Raw genomic sequence first — 23,916 nt, forward strand, 5'->3', positions numbered from 1 at the left:
CCCCCTCTTTTCTTTTTCTTTGGGGCGGCAAGGAGGGACCCTCCTTTCTCACGGGAGGAAGAGAGGAGAGGTGCGCTAATAATACACAAAAGAATGAAAGGGGCCGCCTCATATGGGGTGTTTGGAATTTTTCTCCATGTGAAAAAAGATGGGATGCGTAGATAAATATCACAGGGTTTGGGTTTAGGGATCCAATCTTAACCAATTTAGAAATTAGTTATAACAAACTAACTAATTGGATCTTAATCCAATTAGGCCCCAATCCAATTGAAAATTAGTTAGATTAAAACCCTATTGATCCAGAGATTGAGATCAGGTGCTTCATTTGATATTAGGGCTTGATCCAATCAAGCCTATTATTCAATAGGGTTAGATCCAATTCAAATCTATATAAAACTAATTAAATTATATTCAATTTAAAATAATTTCAAATTCATGTATCTCTGAAATCAATTGGAATAAGCCCTATTATTCAATAGGACTGCATCCAATTAATCCAAAGCCAATCTAATTGAATCCAATTCAGTTAGATCTAATCCAATCTCTATTGCTCAATCAAATTGAGCCAATTAACAATCATATTGTTAATTAATTATTTTTTTATTTACTAACTATTAGTAAATAATTTATTACAATTTTTGCATAAGATTAATCATCAATCAAATTAATAATTAAATCTTTCAACAATTCATAATTGTTGATCAGCCATTTGATCAGATAAGTACTTCTATGTGTGTGACCCCATAGAGTCAAATCTAAGTTGGTAGTACAAGAATAATTTTTGTACTAATCGATATAACCATCAAGCAATGGGACCCGACGTCTGGATAAGCCGAATGTATGCCTAGCAACACTCTAAAATCCATGTGGATATAGTTACTATATAATTCATCCTTTTGACACTTGATGCTCAAGGATGACTAAGGGTAAACTGTCAACCCAGAAAGAGTGGTCTACATTGTATCTCAACCTCAAAAATCCTGTGACTCCTCACTAGGACTACTTTGGCCAAAGTTTTGCTGAATTGAAACATAATGATGCATCATCTCCAATTTTACTTGGAGCGATCAATCCCATCTTGACTCGCACTCAGACTTCAGAAGTACTTGACTGTACCCAAAAATTTTTAATCATCAAATTAGAAATTCGGATAGTCCGGTACCAAAGCACAGTGAGTTGCTTGCAAGTCATCGAGACAGCCTCAGATCCGAGAGACATATATATCCATATCTCATCAGAGCAACTTTTGACAGCAGAGTGCTCCAGAAATAGTCACTTTCAATAAAATATACTCCTACATATCACTCGTATGCCATACTCATGTCACCACACGTCTTGGTTAAGAGGAAAACTAACTAATATGGCATACAACAATCTACACTCGATACAATTATTATCCTTGTAATAATTGTATCATTTGATCACGAGCAGGATTTAAGAACCACATGATAAATCTTCCTTTATCATTTTGAAAGTAGTTCTAAGGACTTCATCATAACATATGAGTTCTATTTTAGAAGATATATTTTTTATGATGAATCTACCAGATAACATTTATCATTCTATAATTCATATACTTATATGGAGTACAATCATCTACAACCTAGATGATTGACTTTAGGACATATTTTCGAACATCTAATCTATTAAAAAGAGTTTTGATGATATTACGATAGGGATCATAGTATATCTCACTACCAGATAAAATAGAATCGATGAAGTTACACACAGAAGAGATCTTTATCCGATCAGATAGTTGATCTGTGATTATGAATCACAGAGGGATCTAATTATCAATGTGATTGATAATTAATCAAATATAGTTATTGTAATTATCAAACTTAGTAAGTATTAGTAAGTTGTAGGAGGATTAATTAGCAATTAGATTGCTAATTGGCTCAATTTGATAGAGCAATTAGGCTAGGATCAAGTCAAATTGAATTGGATTCAATTTGACTTCATTTAGATTTGATTAGATCGAGCCTAATTGGATTAGGAACTAATCAAGAGAGATTGGGTTCCTAATTGGACTAGGATTCCTCCTCTCTTTGGGTGCACTAACCCTTAATTTGATTAGGGATTGAATTGAGTTTGACTCAAGCAACAAGAGAAGTCCTAAATCATTGGGACTCTCTCTCTCCCTTGCGCCATATCCTACCCATGCCCCGATGCACCTCCATGCCAATTGTCATGCACCCCTCTCTTCTTTGCATGAGAATTCCATGCCCTAGCTGCATCTCACATCTTCCCTTCTTATGGATTGGGATGAGATCAAATTCAAATGAGTTTGAATTGATTTGGACTCTTAAGAGATAAGAATTCTCCCTTATCCCCTACTCTTATGGATGCCATTTTTATGAGGGAGTAGGAAAGGGTTTTTGCGTGAAGGAGTTCATGCTAAAAGGCCATGCTCCAACTCTTCTTCACGCCTAGAAAATAGGGGAGGTGTCCAAGAGTTGGATGCCCCTTGAACTCTAACAAAAACCTAATTCCATGCCTACAAAAGAGAGTCTTTTTGGCATGGGTTTGAGAGGGTTTTCAATGTGAGAAAAAAAAGAAAACAAGGTTCTTTCTTGTGTGTGGGTTTCAAAAAGAAAGAGTTCCTCTTTGGAGGTATGGAAAAAGAAGAGAAAAAGTTTCTCTTGCACATAGAAGAAAAAGAAGAAAGATTCTTCTTAGGCATCAAAGAAAGAAGAGTTCTTTCTTGGTCTTCTAGATCTCTAGCGTAGAGATTTTATGCATAGATTCTAAAAAGAAAGGAAGAGAGTTTTCTTATTCTTCTTCCTCCTTTTCTTCTTCTTCTCTAAGATAGTCTTGAGAGATAAAGAAGAGTCTTTGTCAACCATCAAAAGGCATCTTCTGCAAGAGAGCTAGCACCGCGGTGAAGATGCAGGCCTCCGATCGGATTTGAAAGCTTTGTGTGTATATCTGTAACGATCAGATGTATGTACAGCTAATTGAGGATCTCAGAGTATACCATGATCATTAGCTGCAGTATTCATCAACCAGTACAAAGGTATGGAGATCAGATCTCCAGTTAGATTTATTTTTCAGATTAGATTTTAGATCGAATATTTTCATGTTCATATGATAGATCCTAGGTGGTTAGCAGATTAGATCTGATTCATGTTAGATTAAAATAGTTTTAATCTAAATTTATTTTCTGCTACAATTAGATTAGATCTAATAAAAGTTTTAAATGCATGCATGTAACCATCTAAAAATCCAACAGTTAGTCATGAGTAGTGGCCATACTCTGATAGTTTGTTAGGATTAATCTAACTGATGGCTCATATAGCTAAATAGGCTAGTAGCTTGAGGTCGACACACAATCGAGGCCTCTGCTTAGATGTATCAATATTGGCATCGATTGTGGGACCTCATCCTATGTGACCGACGAGATATTTTTCTTGGGGTCGGTAGGAGCCCAAGCCAAGGATCGGACAGAAGTCGATGGGATCATTTTATCTTGGCTCTCCATGGTGGTCTTCATGAGTCATCCTAGCTCTCCATGGTGCATTGATGTCCTCGGCATGTGGTCGAGGATGATGTCTGGGGACAAAGTCTGATAGAGTTGTGAAGATAATATGCATCATTTAGAGTCCGCCTCAGTATTTCAGTCGATCAGAAGAAGATGTCCGAGGATGAGTCTCGAGGATAATGATCGAGGTAGCATGATCCTATAACACTTGCCCCCCACTTCTTCGCTCGAAGTGGATGCTTCAGGTGAAGGAAGTAGTAGTCTTTGGAATAAGTCCTTGGTGCATGTCCGAGTTGGCGAATCTGAGTTGTTTGGTCTTCAAGTGAACCATCATGTCATTTTATAAAACCCGACACCAATTTGACAAGTCGCTTCACGAATGTGCCTTAATTATTTGAAGAGATTTGACACTTCATGGAGGTGATGAAGATGATCATCGAGCTCGATGTGAGCCTTCAGTTGGAACAAGCAGCATGAGGGAGGCCGAGGAGAAGATCAAGTCAGTGGGGGCTCGGCTAAAGTCAATAAGATGAAGGTGGTCATCGAGGTCAAACTAAAGGCTGTCGAAGAGTACAAGTCCCTAGAGGAGTTTGGGGCCAAGGGCACTGAGGGCTTCTTAGTGGCCTATAGGTATGGCTTCGATGCTTGCAAGATGCAGGTAGTGCACTTCTTTTTCGAGGTCGACGTCAGTCGACTCGACCCTGATGTGGAGATTGGGGAAAAAGTTCAACCTCAAGTTGAGGAGCCATCTCAGCCTGCTATCAAGTCAGCCGCAGTCGAACCTCCCATTGATGAGCCAGCCACAACTTCAGGTCCTACCATTAAGCCGATCACCGACGTCGATGCCAAGGTGTCCTCCAAAGAGTTTTGAGTCTACTTTTTGCACTTTGACCTGTTTGTACTTCGGCCTTTTGTAATGAAAATCTTTTTTAATGAAATGAACTTCTTCTTTGCTATGTGTGAATGCTTACTATTTGAGCCGATGTGTAAATGAATTATCTTTAGATTATTTCCAATGTCGTTGTCATTTGTAACTGAGGTAGATTTTCTGAGGTTGACTTTGAGTTATGTCTGAACTTGAATTTTGCCAAGTCATGAGCATCGATCGACACTCGAAACCCATCGATCATCATTGGTTGATTTTTGAGGTTTCTTTTGGACCTCATTTCGCCAAGATTGTCCTTCTAGATGGGAGTCCATAGTTGGCATCAGATGGCTATCAATGTAGCTATATGAGCTCTATTTTGACTTTGAACTTTTGAAGGTTTTTCTTTTAAGTGGTTAGCTTCGGGCAGAACCGATGTCATCCTCCTTCGGTGTGATCAAAAATCTACCAATTTCTGATCAATCATTTCATTCAAAATTATTTTTCTTGGATAGGGACTATTCTTAAAGTTGTATTTTTGTCGATATAAATTACTGAAGTCTATTTCAATAATATTGGACAGTATTTGCCAAGTTGATAACTTCGAACGTGTCCTCGGCTTTGTTCCGAGGATCTCATTTGTAGGAGTCCTAACTTGGATCAGGATATTTTCTAGTTGTCAGTGCCATGCCGAACAAAATTTTGGAGATATCAACTAGAGCTGAAATATCTCTGAGGGATCGATCCTTCGATCCAATTGTTGGGGTTTGGTTTGGTGTTTGAGTATCCCACAATCATCATTGTTATCAGTGTCTTGTAGCCGATCACTGATGTTGATGTCAAGTTGTTATTGTTCCCTCAATCTGACTCTCACGGGGATATTCAGAAGGACTCCCACGAGGTGTTATCAAAGGTTGATTTGAAGTCAATTCATGGTGATCTTTACTGAGTTATCATAGGCTTCTGCTCGACTCACCCACGGATGAAAAACACCAGGTGGCCATGTGGAGTCTCTAAAGAGTTAACCCCTTTGTCATTCTCCTCAGCCTCTACTCAACTTGTCTATAGATGAGAAATGCCAGATAGCCATGTGGGATCTCTGAAGTGTTAACCCCTTCGTCGTCATTCTCGACCTCCACTCTACTTGTCAATGGACGAGCGTCAAGTGGCCATGTGGAGGGACAAGCCTTGATCCAATTATCTCGAGCTTATGTTTTGGATGTTTTCTTGAGATGCCTTCAGTTAATTCTGACAATTACATTTGTGGTTGGATACAGCCAATTTTAGTCAGTCTCTTCACTTGGTTGCTTTAACAAGGAACCTATGTAAAAGCTTAATTTTTATTGATGTAATGAATGGACACACAACTTACTGATAAGGCATCCTTAAGTTCTCAGCATTCCATGTCTAAGAAATGGTCTCATCGAAGCCTTCAATTTGCTATCATCATTGATACAATGACAGCATGGTCATAGAGAGTCTGAACTCCTTAGAGATCAATAATGTCCCTTGGTCATTCTCTTCACCTCTTCTGTTTGGTCTTCAACCCCCTATCATCTGTAAAGCTGGAGATCATATTGATGACACCAGCCATTGATCAGTTATCATTCTCCTCACTATTCTAGTAACTCCCATTCTGGACCTCATCAAGGTGGTGCTTGATCTCTCAGACCTTCCACTCGAGGTCATCCTTTCGATGAGTTTTTTCAGGATGTGGAGAGTCTTTACGAGAAGAGGTAGGATAACACCAACATCATTGGTCATGGCTAGACCCATGGTGGGATGGTGACCATTGATCGATAGAGGCAGATTGGTGGGTTCCCCAAGGAGGACTCTCCAGAGCAAGAGATTGACCCAATGGCAATGCCGAGATGGCACCATCCAAGAAGCAAGCTACAGTAGTTGTGTTAGGTTTCGGTAGCTGAGGTGCATGCAGGAATTTTCAAAATTTTTTTTGAAAACACAGTGGAAGTACAGATTAAAACAACTTTTAATCCTAAGCATGCATAGATCTAATCAATTACCTATGGAACTAGTTCATATCATGATAAACAAATGAAAGCATGCATTTGATTTCAATAGAATAAATTTGAAATAAATCGGTGATCAAATCACCTACCTGAAGTGCTAGACTCCTTCTTCAGATCGGATCTAAGGATGTCTGAAGGTTCTTATCAAAGCCACAGATATATCCAACCTCTATAGGTATCCACACAGGACTAAAGTAGATCGAAGCATCCGAGACCATCAAGGTGCTTGCTCTTTTGTAGATCTCGCTTCTTCAGGTTCAGATTTGGTCTCCTTCTTCGACCTTCGTAGAAAAAAATCTTCGAATCTACATGCGAACATCTTTCACGTAGGATCAGAGGATTCGAAAGATAATAGGAGAACTCCTTTCTTCCTTTCTTCCTTTTTCTCCTACTGAACTCTCTCTCTCTAGGGTGGCCGACCAAGAGGAGGTGGGGCATATGAACTAGGGTGGAAGCAAGGAGATGGGGCGGGAGCACTTAGATGAAAACTATTTTCATTAGCTTTGCATGCCCAACTACTCCTCCCCTTTTATAATTGGTGGCCAGAGGATAGGATAGACTTCAATTAGTTTTGGACTTTTATCTGGTAAGAGTTCAAGCTTAGAATTGAATCCATCTTATCCCATATTCAAGAGAAGATAGAACCAATTAGCAAGGGGGTGCCAACTTGAATCTGCACCCCCTCTCTTCCTCATATTTTTCGCACATGGGTGGATGCCAATCTAAATTGGCACCCCATGTTGGCATGGAGAAAGAAAGAGAGTCCCAATCCATTGGGGCTCTATAGTTTGAATTCAATTTCTATCCAATTCGAATCTAATTCGAAACCGATTTAAGCCCAAATCTAGATTCAATCCTAATATTTTAGGATTCATTCTTAAAATCATAAGCCCAATTAGACTCAAAAAGGTCAAGCCTAAATTAATTAAATCTAATTTAATTAATTAGAACTTGATCCCCAACTTGATCTTATCAAATTGGCTTGCAACATTTGCAATTAGGTCCTCCTAGCTAACAATTAGCTAATCCAATACTTGTAACTTTTACAAGTTGATTCAAATCATTAATTCTATTGATAATTTGATCAAGATCCAACCGTTTGATCTAATCAAATCTCTAGCTAATCCAGTACTTGTAACTTTTACAAGTTGATCCAAATCATTAATTCCATTGATAATTTGATCAAGATCCAACCGTTTGATCTAATCAAATCTCTTTTGTATATGATCTCATAGATTCTATTCTATCCAATAGTGAAACATACCATGATCTCCATCATAGTATCATCGAAATACCTTTCGATGGATCGAAATATTTTCAATTCTAATCTATCAAGGATTGTCAATTCAGAATAATCCTAATAAGTTCTCACAATCTACTAGTAATATTTAGTAGCATGTGGTGGCAACCAAGCTGAATAGAATAAGTAGAATCCCTAGATGTAGTTACCGTATGATTCAGTTTCTCTATCGTGAGTTCCGACAAAATGCAGGTTATGAAAATTTATCAAAACTTCATATCCATCATATGAAAGATTCGATTAGCTCAAGTCTAATTCTAATACTCATAAATTTTTTTTTCCATCAATTACCTTGTTGTGGTCACAGACTTAAGGACTCAGCTTCTTAAACTCCATAAGACTACTCCTTATCTACTAAGATTGATAGATCTTATCTAGGTGTGCACGCTACTCCTACAGTGAATCTACTGCAGTCAACATTTACTACAAAGATTCATATGGCTAGGGACTATATTTATGTGTAGTCAAACTATAGCAACTCTACTATGAGCAACCAAGACATCGTAGGTTGAGAAACTACTCACACCACTATGACATCAAGAAAATCACTGACGAGTGAGTAGACATTCATGTGATCTCTCGTTTGGTCACGCTCAGTATCGATATTTTCTAACAATCATCCGCACTCTTGCTCAGTATTCTTACACTGTAGACTAGAAACTTATCTATCTTGAAGAAAGTAATCCATACATCGATCTAATTGGATCAGTCACCATCTCCATAATGATCCATCGATTGGGAGCAATTTAGAAATTAATTATACATGTTTCTAAGTCTCAACACTTGAGAGTATATATCTTTAAATTATTAATTCTTAAGATAATTCTTGGACACATTAAACTAAAATGGAAAGAAAGAGCCTTTTATTGATATTTGAAAATATTTAAGTATAAAAATATGTTCTAGAATTATTACAATATGTCAGTCATATTGGCTTTCCAGGACATACATCTAATAATGTCCCACTTGTCCTAAAGCCAATTGGCCACTAACCTAAGTATCATCTTCTCAAGGTGGGTTTCAGTCTTCTGTTGGCTCAATTACTTCGTCAGTGGGTTTGCCACGTTGTCCATGGAGTCTACTCTTTGCACCTTGATGCACTTCTTTTTGAGGTAGTTACGCATGATATGGAAACATCGCTCGATGTGTTTAGACTTTTGATGAGATCTTGGCTTCTTAGAGAGTGCTATGGTCTCGTTGTTATCGCAGTATAGTGTGATAGCATTTGATGTCATAATGCTAAGTTTCATGATGAATTTCTTGTACCAGAAGGTCTCCTTTACAGCATTCAAGACAACGACATATTCAGGTTCCATCGTTGAGTCCGTAATGATGGATTGCTTGAAACTTTTTCATCTTGTGGCACTCCCATTGCATACAAATATACATCTTGATGTAGATTTTCTATCATTAGGATCAGACATAAAGTCTGAATCAGTGTATCCCTCAACCTGTAACTTCAATTCTTCGCTAAAGATCAAGAACATATCCTTAATTCTTTTCAAGTAGTTAAAGATATTTTTCACAGCTATCCAGTATTCTTTATCTGAATTCAACTAATACCTGCTTATGATACTCACAGCAAGGATAATATCAAGTCGAGTATACAACATGACATACATAAGGCTCTCTATTACTAAAGCATAGGAGATCCTGCTCATGCATTCAATCTCCTCAGATGTGCTTGCACACATCTTCTTGGAGAGTGTGATGTCGTATCTAAGGGGTAGTAATCTCCTTTTAGAGTTTTTCATGTCAAACCTCTTTAGTACTTCCTCTATATACATCTTTTGTGGTAGGCCAAGCATCCTTTTAGGTCTATTTTTATCGACCCTTATTCTCAGAATATAGGATACTTTTTCTAAGTCTTTCATGAAGAATTACTTGGACAATCATCTTTTGATTGAGGTTAGTATAGGAATGTCATTCTCAATAAGAAGGATGTCATCCATGTACAATATAAAAAATATGATAGCGCTCCCATTGAACTTCTTCTATACACAAAGTTCTTCCTCATTCTTGATGAAATCAAATGATTTGATCGCATCATTGAAATGAGTGTTCCAACTCCGAAAACTTGCTTTAATCCATATATAAATCTTTGTAGCTTGCAGACTTTATGATCTCCATTACTGGATGTGAAATTCTTAGGCTATTTTATATAGATATCTTTCTCAAGATAATCATTCAAGAATGTCATTTTCACATCCATCTGCCATATCTCATAATCATAGAATGCTGCAATGGCAAGCAGTGTGTGGATGGATTTAAGCATAGCTATAGACGAAAAGGTATCCTGATAGTCGATGCCTTCATGCTGATTATAACCTTTCACCACTAACCTAGTTTTATAGATCTCTATCTTATCATCTGCATCTATTTTTTTTTTGTAGATCTATTTACACCTAATGGGTACTATACTTTTGATGAATCCACTAAGGTCTAAATCTGGTTTCAATGCATTGAGTTAATTTCTAACTTCATAGCATTCAACCATTTCTTGGAGTTAATGTCCAACATCATCTCGTCATAGGTCTTAGGATCATCTCCATGACCCTTATCTCCTATGAAGAATATTTTCTCTACATTCTCTGAAAGCATACCCAAGTATCTTTCAGAAGGACCGAAGACCCTATTAGATCTACGAGGTGGAGGAAGAACAACTACTTCTACTAGCTCATTGTTAGTGGGTTCTATAGGTTCTTTAGCTCGTTGCTCTTCAGAGATTTTCTCTTTGAGTTCAATCAACCTTTCATTGCCACTATCCTGAATAAACTATTTTTCCAAGAATGTGACGTGTCGACTCATAATCACATTGTGATTTTCTAAAAAGTAGAAGTAGTATCCTAATGATTTTTTAGGATACCCTATGAAATGAGCTTTTAAAGACCTAGCCTCTAACTTGCCAGTCATTTATCTTTGGACATAGACTGGACATCTCCAAATCTTGAGATGACCCAGACTCGATTTCTTACTATGCCATATCTCATACGGTATAATAAGAATGGACTTAAAGGGAATTCTATTTAATATATTAGTGGTAGTTAGTAGAGTATGTCCCCAGAGATATAAGTGTAAGTCAATGAAGCTCATCATGGACTGGACCATTTCCAACAAGATCTTATTTCTTCTTTCAGACATCCTGTTAAGTTGAGGTGTACCAGAAGGAGTCTATTATAAGACTATGCCATTTTCTCTGAGATAACTCAAATTTTTTTTTTAAGGTATTCTCCTCTTCGATCTGATTGAAGAATCTTAAGAGATTTTTCTATTTGCTTTTCTACTTTATTTTTGAATTCTTTAAGCTTTTCAAAGGCTTCAGATTTATATCTCATTAGAAATACATATCCATACCGTATGAAATCATTGGTAAAGATAATAAAGTAGTGGTAATCACCTCTGGTCTACACATTAAATAAGCCACACACGTCAGTATGTACCAGAGCAAGTAACTCGGTGGCCTTATTTTCATGTCCTACAAAGAGTTACTTGATCATTTTTTTTTTGAAGACAAGATTCACAAACTAAATATGACGTAGAATTCAATGAGTCTAGGATACCATCCTTTTCTAGTTTGTTGACCTGTCCTCTCCTATATGTCCAAGTCTAAGGTGCCACATGTACTTGTGGTTAACATTATCTCTAGATCATTTATTTCCTACGACACTCACTAATTGCTCATTAACATTCATACTCACATCGACATATAGGTGATAAAGACTGTTAATAAGAAGACTACATGCAATTCAATTTATTTCTCAAATAAATTAAACAACAATCTTTATTAAATTAAATACATAATTTTTTTGTGCTAGTACAGATATAAAAATTAAGTTTCAACTAGCTAGAGGTATAAAATAATAATCTTTTAAAACAAATCTAAAGTCTGATAGTAGTCGAAGAGGGTAGGTTCCAATGACTTCAGCAGTAATCCTTGTTCCATTGTTGACTTGAAGGATCATTTCACCATGTCTCAACCCTCTACTGTTTACTAGACCCTGCATAGAAGTATATATGTGAGCACTTGAACTAGAGTCTAATATCCAACTAGATGTAGAGAAAATCGCTAGGTTAGATTCAACAACAAGCATACCTGTCGAAGGTTTATTATCCTTCTTGGTCTTCAAGCTCTCTAAGTACTGTGGACAATTCCTCTTCCAATGGCCTTCTATATTACAATGAAAATGCTTTTCCTTGTTTGTGGCCTTCTTCGGATTGTCCTTCTTCAGCTTACTCTCCTTCTTCTATTTCTTCGCAGGCTTGTTGTTCTTCTTCCAAGTAGACTTTCTCTTAGAAGAAGTTTGTTCCATAGCAAGAACAGAGCCCTTTGAACTTTTCAAGATCCCCTCGATCTTGACCAACATGTTGACTAATTTATGCAAGGTATAGTCCAATTTGTTCATATGATAATTTACTATAAATTGACCATACAAACTAGTTAGGGATCGTAAGATCAGATCCACCTACAAATCCTTCTGCATCATAAGGTCGTGCTTCTCAAGCTCCTCCAGGTCCTTGATCATTGTCAGACAATGATCATGGACCGACTGCCCCTCATGTATTTTCAAGTTGAAGAGTCTTTTTGATATTTCAAAATGTGTGATTTGGCTCTGCTCATTGTATAACTCTTGTATGTGAGTGATTATGGCCCTGACAATAGGTATATGCTCATGCTGGCTCTGCAACTCATTTGACATTGAAGCCAGCATATCGCACTTGACCCGATTATCATTATCTGTCCACTTCTCCTATGCTGCCCTATATTCAGCACTAGGATGGCCTGGTAAGGCAGGAGGTTCTAATTGAGTATATATCCTATCTTCTCCAAGATCAAGACTATCTTAAGGTTTCTGAGCTAGTCCTTGAAGTTAATACCAGTCAGACAGTTGGACTCTAGGATACGGGCTAAAGAATTTGAAGTTAACATGATTAAACTACGAAGAGAAGATATTTTAGTTAGATATTTATACTTAAACCTATATTTGTTCTAGGAACTTTAAGAAATAAATAGACTTTCACTATTTTTTTGGATCTCTTATACTCTCTGGATAGAGAAACGAAAGCCCTAATGCAACAAAAATTTTTAGTGGATACTACGATCCCATCAATGTATGTGCACCTCATCTGACAGATTTTGATAACATGCATACCGATGAGTGGACATCTCTTATTCAATACTTTACCAAGCTTATTGTAGTGACTTAGTCTTTAAGTCATGTGGGCTCATCTGACAGATATTGACCACACTCCTTAGTTAAGTCAGACCCACCATTCACCAATGGGTGAAGAGCTGTTATTGGGTCCCTCATCTGACAGATGTTGGGCCCAATCCCATCTCTACTCTGAAGCATCTAATGTCGATAGAGTGGTTGCATATTTTTGGTATAAGTGAACCACTGTATTTAGCCTAGAACAATCAATACCAATTGCACACTTGCACATCTATAATGGTGGAAGATGGCTAGACTTAATATGTGCGAGGAGGTTTTGGTTTAGGTCTTATCTAATTAGTCATCTTTATGACTAGTCTAATTGGCATAGGCTAAACCAAACCACCAAGCAACCTTATTGAAGATCCAATGTACCAAATTGGTCAGGTAAGTGAAGATCGGTGGAAGGCTCCTCCTTGAAGGACCAAGGATCCTAATTAAGTAACCACCATCAGGTACTTGCCTTATATACCAATTGATCAATTAGTTTCAAATAGGTTAGCTTAAGTGATTCAAGCTTGAGCCACTGAGCCGAATCAGATCATTGAGTCAATCAATTTAATATATGGATGTCAATTGACTCGATCAACTACAATTATTGATTTGATCTTGAGCATTTTTGACCTAATCGTAATCAACTCTTAACTCGATTTGATCAGTTGCTCTAATCGATTGAGTTTCATTATGTTCAAATCATAAACTCATGTGTAATCTAATTACTTGACCTAATTTGATTTATCCATGTCCAATCTCTCATGCATAAAGTTTAATTTCAGATCTAAATTACTTACATGAAGCATCAAATTAAGATCTAGAAACTAATTTTTAGATCTAAGCATGCATTTATATATCTCATATATGAACAAAAATCAGATCTAAAGTCGTTCAACATCAATATAGGACAATCTTTGCAACATAAGGGGTAAACTTTATGCCAGGACAACCTTATATCACATCGATGTCGAACAAATGATATATATCAGATCTAAACTAATATTCATATATATCATACATGAATTAAATCAGAGCTAAATATGAAAATATTTTTCAAAATTGATCAACATCGATATAGGATAACCTTTCCAATGTAAGGGGTGAACATTATGCCAGGATAACCTAATATCATATCGACGTTGATCATATGATCATTTCATTCTAGATTTGATTTGAAATAAGATCTCATCTCATTCTCATGCATATGAATCCATAGCTTTGATACCACTGTTGGGTTTTGGTAGGTGAGGTGCATGTAAAATTTTCAATTTTTTTTCAAAAATACAGGGGAAGTATAGATTAAAATAACTTTTAATCCTAAGCATGCATAGATCTAATTTAATCACCTATGGATTTAGTTCATATCATTATAAACGAGATGAAAGCATGCATCTGATTTCAAAAGAATAAATTTGAAATAAATCGATGATCAGATCACCTACCTGAAGTGCTAGACTCTTTCAGATCAGACTGAGAATGTCGCAGGTACTTATCGAAGCCACACACACATCCGACCTCTACAAGTATCCACACAGGACTAAAGTAGATCAAAATATCTAAGATAACTGAGCTGCTAGTTCTCTTGTAGATCTCGATCCTTCAAGTTCAGATCTGGTCTCCTTCTTCGACTATCGTAGAAGGAAACCTTCGGATCTACATGCGAACACCTTTCGCATAGGATCAAAGGATTTGGAAGACAATAGGAGAACTCTTTTCTCCCTTTATTCCTTTCTCTCTTGCTGAACTCTCTCTCTCTAGGGTGGCCAACCAAGAGGAGGTGGCACATGTGGATTAGGGTGGAAGCAAGGAGATGGGGTGGCAGCACTTAGATGAAAACTATTTTCATTAGCTTTGCATGCCCAACTACTCCTCTCCTTTTATAATTGGCTGCCAAAGGATAGGATAGACTTCAATTAGTTTTGGACTTTATCTGACAAGAGTTTAAGCTTAGAATTGAATCCATCTTATCTCATTTTCAAGAGAAGATAGAGCCTATCAGCAAGGGGGCACCAACTTGAATCTGCACCCCCTCTCTTCCTCATATTTGTCACACATGCATGAACACCAATTTGAATTGGCACCCCATGTTGGTGTAGAGAAAGAAAAAGAGTCCCAATCTATTGGGACTCTATGGTTTGGGTTCAATTTTGATCCAATTCAAATCTAATTTGAAACCGATTCGAGCCCAACCTGATCTAGATTCAATCCTAATCTAATTAGGATTCATTCTTGAAATCATAAGCCTAATTAGACTCAATTAGGTCAAACCCAAATTAATTAAATCTAATTTAATTAATTAAAACTTGATCTCCAACTTGATCTTATCAAATTGGCTTGCAACATTTGCAATTAGGTCCTCCTAGCTAACAATTAGCTAATCCAATGTTTATAACTTTACAAATTAATCCAAATCATCAATCTCATTGATAATTTGATCAAGATCCAGTCGTTTGATCTGATCAAATCTCTTTTGTGTATGGTTTTATAGGTTCTGATCTATCTGATAGTGAGACATACCATAATCTCCATCATAGTATCATTGAAATACCTTTCGATGGGTTAGAATACTTTCAACTCTACTCCATCAAGGATCATCGATCCAGAATGATCCTAGTAAGCTCTCACAATCCACTAGTCATGTTTAGTAGTATGTGGTGGCAATCCAGTAGAATAGAATAAGTAGAATCCCTAGATATAGTTATCATGTAATTTAATTTCTTTATTATGAGTTTCGATAAGATGGAAGTCATTAAAACTCATCAAATCTCAACATCTATCATATGAAAAATTCGATTAGTTCAAATCTAATTCATGATACTCATGAAAACTCCTTTCTATCAATCATCTTGCTATGGTCATAGACTTAGAACTCAGCTTCTTAAACCTCATACGACTACTCCTTATCTACTAAGATCGATAGATCTCATCTAGGTATGCACCCCACTCTTATTGTGAACCTACTATAGCCAATATCTACTATAAAGATCCATATGGCTAGGGATCATATTTATGTGTAGTCAAACTACAGCAACCCCACTATGAGCAGTCAAGGCACTGCAGGTTTTAGAACTACTCATACCACTACAGCATCAAAAAGATCACTGATGAGTGAGTAGGCATCCATGTGATCTCTCATTTGATCATACTCAGTACCGATGTTCTCTAACAACCACCCACACTCGCTCAGTGTCCCCACATTATAGATTAGAAACTCATCTATCTCAAAAGAAGTGATCCATGCGTCGATCTAATCAAATCAATCGCCATTCTTATGATGATCCATCGATCGAGAGTAATTTAAAAATTAATTATATATATTTTTAAATCTCAATACTTGAGAGTATGTATCTTCAAATTATTAATTTCTAAGATGATTCTTGGATACATTAAACAAGAATGGAAAGAAAGAGTCCTTTATTGATATTAAAAAATATTTAAGTATAAAAATATGTTCTCAAACTATTACAATGTATCAGCCACATTGACTTTTCAGGACATACATTTAACAACTTGCTACTGCTTCATGGTCTACTACAGATGCTGGACGGCATTGGTCAGCACTTGGACTTATGGACTAGATCATCAAACTGATGCAGGTCCATCATCATGGGTGGATGCACTGACTGTGCAGGCCCATTTGGAGCGGACAGCTATGCAGCTCTACCCTGGCTTCATTGGGTGGACTGTCGATGGGAGGTGGTGGAGTAGCTCGCCATGTTCTCTCTCTTCTGTTGGATTGCTAGATCTTTTTGTTAGCACCAAACTATTGCTATAAGACTCTAATTTAAGCTGATGTGGTTGAAGATAGAGGATGGTCCGAGTGCTGAGATGGCAACAGGATCTACAAGAGAAGTCCACACACATGAAAAATTTTCTAATGAAGGATCCTCTGATGCTTAAGTCAACGAGAGCTTGAGAACATTAGAAAACAGAGAGAGGAGAAGGACCAGAGTGCAAAGGGCATCTTTTCTCTGGAGTAAAAACTTACTCCAAGGATCCCCTAGTTACATCTTTATATAGAGGTGGAATCGTAAGTCGTTGTATTTGAACCCAGTAGGCCATTAGGTTAGGCCACAATCTGTCAGGCCATTAGGAGAGGAAATCTATCCACTAATCTGCAAATCAGAGATTATTAGTCATCAATAGTGGCCATGTTTTGATAGTTTATTAGGAGATTCTAATTGATTGCCCATGTGGCTGAATAGACTGGCAGCTTGGCACACAGCCGAGGCCTCGGCTTGGATGTGTTAGTATTGATGTTGGTCATGGGACCTCATCCTATGTGGTTGGCAAGATCCCTACCTTGGGATTGGTAGGAGCCCGAGCTAGGGGTCAGAAAAAAGCCAATAGGATCATTTTTTTCTGGCTCTCTATAGTGGTCTTGATGAGTTGTCAACTGAAGTCATCTATGGTGTGTTGATGTCCTCAGCATGTCGCCAAGGATGATATCTGGGGATAAAGTCTGATGAAGTCATTTGGATAATGTTCATTGTTGGAGTCTATCTCAGTATTTTAGTCAATTCGAAAAGAATGCCTGAGGATGAGTTCTGAGAACTATGGCCGAGCTAGTATAACCCTGTAACAAATATAATGCATAATGGCCATGGACTGCCTTGCTCTTGCAAGAGTGAGACAAAAAATTAAGTGAATTAGAGAGTCCCGGTCTGCAATCATAGGCCATTTGTGTATCAAATGATGGCCTATGATTGGACAAAGTGGCAGGTTTGCTTTGTGTATTAGCTTTATGTAACATATAGACCTCACCCAATCAAGGGTTATCTTGTGATACACAAGCCTGTGATTGTAAGCTAGATCTACCTAGTTCAATAAAGCCATTCATGTGTGTTTACACTATATCTAAATTGATGATTGTGATCTAAAAGCTAATACACCAAGGAAGGTGCAGGTAAAAAGACCTAGGGTGCAAGTTGAATGATTGTGGTGCAGATCTATGGGGGCAAGAGTTATTGGCCTAAGATAAGATCTTTACAGAGCGGAGTCCAAGAATGGTAGTTGGGGCTAAACATTGAGCATATAGGATGAGTGTAGATGGAGGTAGACACTAAGTATATTAGGACATGTTTCTTTGATAACATCAATATCCTTTACCTCAAATAATGATTTGTTAGGTCAATTAGGTGGAGCATAGGTCTTCTTAAAATTGACCTTCAATCCAAGTATGACCAGCTGAAATTAAAGCAAAGGACACACAAGAGGACTGCATTTCAAACATATATATGGATATTATAAATTCTAATGATGCCATTGGAGTTGACAAATGCACCAAAGGTGTTTATGGATTTAATGAATATGGTGTTTAAACCTTTTCTAGATTGATATATAGTGATGTCCATTGATGATATCTTAGTATATTCCAAAAATAAAGTAGAGCATGAGGAACATTTAAGATATATTCTACAGAGTTTAAGAGATAAGAAGCTTTTTGTTAAATTTAAGGAGTGTGAGTTTTGGCCATACAAAATGACATTTTTGGTACATTTAATATCTAAGAATGGGATTTTTATGGATCCAAAGAAAGAGGAAGCTACAGTGCAGTAGGGTAGGCCAATTAACAATTTGGAGATATGCAGCTTTTTGTGCATGTTGAGTTATTATAGAAGATTTATTGTTGGATTCCCCCATATAGTTATACCCTTGATCCATTTAACTCAAAAGGTAGTAAAGTTTTGATGGTCAAAGAAGTATGAGCAAAGTTTTCAAAAATTGAAGAAAGTACTAGGGTCTGTTCCTATTTTTGCTATATCTTCAAATAGTAGAGGTTTCACTATTTATAGTGATGTTTCTAAGAAGAATTTTGGTTGCATTTTGATACATTATGACAAAACTATGTCATATGCTTTCAAGAAATTAAAAATCCATAAGCAAATTATTCTACACATAATTTGAAATTAGCAAATATAGTTTTTATTTTTAACATTTGGAGACACTTTTTATAGCAAGCAACATATTTAATGATCAAAAATGCCAGAAGCACATCTTCATTCAGAAGGAATCAAAATATGAGACCGAGAAGATGACTAGAATTGTTGAGAGATTATGATTTTATCAATGTTGTAGCTGATACTTTGAGCGGAAAATCTATGGCAAATGGCTTCCTTGTTTATCACACAATAGCATAGTTTGGAAGATTTGAGGAGATTTAGCATACAAGTTAAAATGCACAATTGGGGATTTATTTAGCTAACGTTCTAACCCAGCGTACACTGATTGATAGAATCAAAGGTGCCCAAAATAATTATCCTCAACTATAGAAGATTAGGGAATCAACAAAATTAGGTGACTAGTTTGAATTTTGAATCCATGAAGATGGTTCCAGAATTAAAAAGTGATATTCTAAAAGATGCTCATCAAATAGGATATGCTGTACACCTTGGAGGAACTAAAATGCATAAAGTTGAAGGGGTTGTACTAACGGAATAGCATGAAATAGCTCAGTTTATGGCATGATCCTTAATGCATCAACATGTTAAAGCTAAGCGTCTTAGGCTAGTGCGGTTATTTTGGCCTCATGTTACTCCGATAGGGAAGCAAGAACAAATTACCATAGATATTGTATTCGGGTTACCTAAGATTGTTTACACCACATCCTTACATTCAGGGATCATGGTATACATGGCAGCTCCAGGACATAATACAAAAGGGAATTCCAAGTTAGCGGAAGTCTTGAGCAAAATAAGACCTTAATTAGGCTTTGACATCATTTAGTCAGAATGACTCAAAAGGAAGACAGAGCACCTAATAGGCTGAGTTAAACAACATTAGACAAGTAGCTATCAGGAAAGCTGAGTAAAGAATGAAGCTCAATCAGCCTGCTCATTCATGATAAACAAAATGTCATTATCCAACCAAAAAGATGATAACACAACACACAAGACCAAGTGAATAATTATTAGACTTGGTGGTTAATTAATGTGGCATGGCGAGTGAGGGAGTAGCAATCTTGATAGTTAGAACTGTTATAAGAAGTGGAAGCCGGACATAGGCTGCCATCATTGAAAGTGGGGTTACCGTACTGTTTGTCATGTCATGTAAATAATAGAATATAATCCAAAAAAAAAAAAAAAGGGCCTTTTTCTAATCAAACAACCAGCTGTTATCTTTATTTTTACCTTCAATTTATTGTTTCTTCTTTTCTTTAAATTTTTTGCTACTTTGCAGAGGTTAAGAGTAGTATTATGGACCTACTTCGTAGAAGTGAGGTCTTATGGACCCTCCATAAGAGTAATATAGTCACAGTTAAAAATTGTTGAGTTGAATATTATATTTTCAAATTAGACTTACAAATATGAATATAAATATGAATATTTGAGCAATATTGTATGTTATGAATTTATTTTTTAAAATAAAATGATTTTATTTAAATGCTTATTCTGGGTAATAATACCTATTTAATTTATTTTATGAATTATTTTGTAAATATGAATATTTGAGTAATTTTGGATATTGTGGATCTTTGTTTTCAAATAGAATGTTTTTGTTTGTTTACTTATCTATGTAAAAATACTTATTTGATTACTATATTTTAATTATTACATGAATTATCTAGTTAAGATAGCCGTTGAACTTATCATTCAAGCTTTTTTTCATTATAGAGACAGAAAATTAGTTGCTAATGGGGTATTACTATGGACCTGAGATTAGAAATGAAAGTTGATCATAATGACATTACCGAGAATTAGTACTTATATAGTTTAAAATTAAAATATGTTATTTTCATTAATATTTAAAATTAAATATTTTGATAAGTATTTATAATTAGATTTTAGTTGCTTTTAATCTCATTCTATATATTATGATGGAAATAGAGCACTGGCTGCCGCATTTCTACTTTCCGGCCAGGGGCATAACAAGTCCCCTTCTAGCCCTGCACTTGCATCACCGCGATCTCCAACGGCTATTATGTCTTCTCATTTTTTTGATTTTCTTGTGGAGAAATCAGGTACTCTCTAATTTTTTATTGAGGCACAAGTTAATTAATCATGCACTAGATTAAAAAGAGATTTTGTGATGTTCTCTTGGCCCGATTGTTATGGACCTTGCTAATAAAGATTAAACATTAGCACGTAGTCTATTTCAAGTTTTGATTACTATAGATCTACCCCATAGAGATTAAGTATGGTACTATAAGTATACTCTATAAGTGTTAAGTATGGTATTATAAATCTACTTCGTGAGAGTTAAGTATGGCATTATGAATCTACTCCATGAGAGTTAAGTATGGCATTGTGAACCCAGAGAGATTAAACATATGCTATGGATCTTGCCACAAGATTATGCGGTCATAGCAGAAGCTGCTGTGTTGATCATGATATCCTTGAATGGGACTTAAGAATATAAATATGAATATTGAGTGATACTGTATATTTTGGATTTATTTTTAAGATAAAATATTTTGTTTAAATATTTATTCTTGTTAAGATTTTTTTTGTAATTTATTGTTTGAATTATCTTGTACATATGTACATGAATATTTGAGTGATTTTGGGTATCATGGGTTTTTGAAATAAAATATTTTTTTTTATTTAGTTACCTATGGTAAAACTATTTATTTAATTACTATATTTTAATTATTACATGAATTATGGATGCTATGGATTTATGTTTTAATTATTACCTATGATGAATTACCCAGTTCGTAAGGAAGGCGGAGAGGGTCTTTGGGTCCGGATCGGGAGGCAGACGTAGGAGCACTATCGGAGCGGAGGGTGGCGACGCGCAGATGCAGGGGCGGCAGGTGATGCTAATGTTGTGGGGGCGGGGGAGGCAGCAGAGGCGAGGAGGAGGAAGGAGGAGTGGAGGATGAGATTCCGTCTCTCTCATCGTTTGACATCGCTATTAACCCAACATTTGGAAGACTCATTTAAATATCCGTGTAAATCGGTAATGGATGATGGACATTTGCTTTCAGGAGCATTTTTCAATGGCTATGTTTATTTATACAATGATATTTTTTAAACGACAATGGATGATGGATGTTTGCCGCCTTCTCGTGCTTTACGCTGGTTCTTAAGCACCAAAAGACGACCTCCCAAAGGTTTCTCGGATGGAGGTGGGTGACCTTATTCTCTTTCAAACCCTCTACTCTCCTCCCATTCACCCTCCTCTTCGTCACCATTCATCGCCAATCCCATCCTCGCCTCTCCTTAGAGCATCCTCTTCCCCTCCTCTTCTTCCCTCTCCTCCCTCGACTTATTCTCAAGTATGCGGCCATACCCTCCTCTCTTCTCCTTTCTCATCTCTCTTCCCTTCTCTCTCCATAACTTTGGTTTCTTTGGTGCGTAGGGGGCTTATGAAGGCCCGAAACCCCAACCGGATTTTGTGAGCGACTGGGTCTCCAACTGTTGGGTTCTGCCCATGTGGAGGCCCAATAAATGGTGGGCCATGTGAGAGTTAAAAGAGAGAGCACCCCCTCTTTCGCTCTCTCTCTCTCTCTCTTATTCACGCACGCAAACACGCGAGCACCGCCTGAAAGAAAGGAAAAAAAAATTTTCATTGGCTGCAACTTCTTGACTTCGATCGGAATAGTGATTCAACTCCGATTGATTTGAAATTTTGCAGGCATATTCCTTGCATATGATCCTTCATATCCAGCAATTTGATTGTTGTTGGGTAACCTCTAACTTAGATTTTTATTTGACACTAGATTATGAGATTTTTTGGGGTTGCTGTTTGCTATGGATTTGGTGATTTGTGGTCTGTATGATTTCTGGAGTTTCCAAAAGAACTATATATCTCACTGATTATAGTGAAAGTTTTTCTCCCTGGCTTGATCTCCTGGTTTTTTCTGTTTTCAGATTTTCCATGTAAAACTTATGGTGTTCTTTTGTGTGGTTTGATTTGTCTTTGTTATTGGTGCTGATTATTATTGGTTACTTGTGATAATTATATAGAAATCATTTAATCTCATAAGAAAGAAAAAAATTAGCTTGCTTATGTTTTTCCTAACAAACTGATATTAGAGCCAGGTTTGGCTACAGTGATCTTGTGTGATCAGATGGAGGACAGTAGCACAGGCACCATATTGAAATTAACTCAGTCGAACTATTCGATCTAGAAGTCAAGGATGGAGGATTATTTATACTATAGAGATCTACATGAGCCCGTCGAAGGAGACAGCACAAAATCAGAAGGCAAGTCAAAGAGAGAGTGGTAGGTTATTCACAGGAAAGCTGTTGGATTGATCAGGCAGTGGATTGACAATAGTATATTCTATCATTTATCCATAGAGACTAATGCCAACTCACTTTGGACAAAACTAAAGGAGTTGTATGCGAGAAAGAGCTCACAGAACAAGGTATTTTTGATGAAAAAGCTAGTCAACTTGAAGTACAAGAAAGGCCATTCAGTGATTGAATATCTCAACGAGTTTCTTGACTCGATGAATCAATTGACTAGTATTAAAATAGCCTTTGATGATGAAGTACAGGTATTGCTTCTACTGAGTTCTTTACCTGATGTTGGGAGACACTTGTTGTATCACTTAGCAACTCTGCCCCTAAAGGTGTTTTGACTTTGAATATGGTGAAGGACAGCATGTACAATGAAGAAACAAGATGTAGAAAGCAAGAAACCTCTAGCCAATCTGAAGCACTTATTACAAAGAGGTGAGAGAGAAGTAACAGCAAGGCTTCTCAACACCGTAACAATAGTAGAGAGAGATCACAAAAAAGGAAGAACATCAAGTGCTTCCATTATGGCAAGATAGGGCACTACAAGAATGAATGCAGAAAACTCAAAAGAGAAAAGTCAAGAGAAAGAGGTAAAAAGAGAGATCACAAAGAGAAGGGTACAGCAGCAGCAGCTTCAGATAGTGATGTGTTCATTGTCTGTGATGATGGATATGTCAACCTCACATGTCAGGACTCTACTTGGATAGTTGATTTAGCTGCTTCATATCATGTCATATCATGACATGATTTCTTCACATCCTACGTGAAAGGTGACGATTGCCAAGTGAGAATGAGAAACAGTGGTGTCTCCAAGATTATAGGTATAGGAGATGTGTTGTTAGAGAC

This window comes from Elaeis guineensis, chromosome 1 (assembly GCF_000442705.2).
Source record: "Elaeis guineensis isolate ETL-2024a chromosome 1, EG11, whole genome shotgun sequence".
NCBI lineage: Eukaryota > Viridiplantae > Streptophyta > Magnoliopsida > Arecales > Arecaceae > Elaeis > Elaeis guineensis.